The sequence below is a fragment of the Aplysia californica genome, unplaced genomic scaffold, assembly GCF_000002075.1.
Source record: "Aplysia californica isolate F4 #8 unplaced genomic scaffold, AplCal3.0 scaffold00734, whole genome shotgun sequence".
Lineage (NCBI taxonomy): Eukaryota > Metazoa > Mollusca > Gastropoda > Aplysiida > Aplysiidae > Aplysia > Aplysia californica.
Window position 1 is genome coordinate 50,164 of NW_004798004.1, and position 1,511 is coordinate 51,674.

A 1,511-nucleotide genomic window follows, 5' to 3' on the forward strand; every position below is an offset into this window, starting at 1 on the left:
TGTGTGTGTGTGTGTGTGTGTGTGTGCATTTTTTTCTGATTCGTGCGTGCCATTGCTGTATTTTCTTTAAAAAGACGCCGACGTTACCAATTATCTCGAAGTCTAACACTATACTGGGCCAACCAAAGAATTCCAAATAGATCAATCTAATCTTCTCTTCTACTATGACAAATGCATAGTTTCTAAACACTTGGTGTCATGTTCATTTCGGTGGTACATGTAGTTTTATCACGAACTCCTACTCGTGTGGGATTTAAATGGGGTGAACGACGGGTATTTTTTTAATCCACGGGTTATCTTCTTTTTTCGAACGAGACAATGTCGGGCGTGGGCTGGATAACTATTTTGTATTTTGTTCAATACAATATTACTGAATAACCTTCATAAGAAATTAAGACAACGAACTTCTTGATGTATGAATAAAACAAAAATACAAAATCCAAGAAACATAGACAACAAATACTATAGATATTTACCAAAACATCATCAAATTAAGTCATGTTGAAATATTATAGTTATATCTACCTTGTGCGCACACATATATGAATCCCACAAACCAAGCAGCAAAAACAAAATTAGAAAATGGTTATTATGAAATTTGTGAAACTGACGTTTAGCTATCAAGATACGATGTCATCAATATAATTTGCTTTGGGGTTGTTGCATGTTGCATCTAACCAAGAGAACCGTTTTAAAACGTTAATTGGCCAGCCTCTTTCGATGATTAACTGAGTTGGAATGTCTTATTTTTTACACCATTTTCTGACAAACAAACAATAACTATTTTAAAAATCAAGAAATAAAAAATAATAAATGATGCTTTATTTAATTTGTAGATCTATATCATATACCCGTTTGGTTAGATGTGTTAAATAAAAGATTTGTCACATAAAAGCCGGGCTTGACTGTAACACAGTAGTCAAATGTTATGATAATACGGAATGTATAAGTGAACATCTCATTTGTACTGTAGAGTTTAAAAAATGGGTTTAGTTTTAGTTTTACTCTTAGTTTTAGTTTAACGGTAGGCCTACTTGCAACATGATTAAGATCTCATTTGCACAGTAGAGTTCAACAAGATTAGTTTTAGTTTTACTCTTAGTTTTAGTTTAACGGTACTTGCGACTCGGTTAGGAAATAAAAATGCTCTGCGAAGATTAGAGGCGTTGCTAGAGAGTAACATACAAAGAAAAGAGGTAGGAGAAGTAAGGACAACATATGCGTGATAGGAGCAAACCATACCAGAACGCCTGCAAAACACCAAACGTACAGTCAAATGAAAAAATTATTTTGGTGACTGAGTCATGGACACACTACAAACATGTTATTATTATCTTCCAATTTTTTACTTTTTTATTTTGTTTTGTCCGCGTATGATAGCAAGGCAGCGGGCCAGGACGCTCAGAGAACTTTAGTTCAGTAAGGTTTTACGACACTTGCAACTGCATAAGGTCATATGAACGCCAAGGGGTGGATGTCAACAGAGACGTCCAAAAGGGGAATCAGGCTTA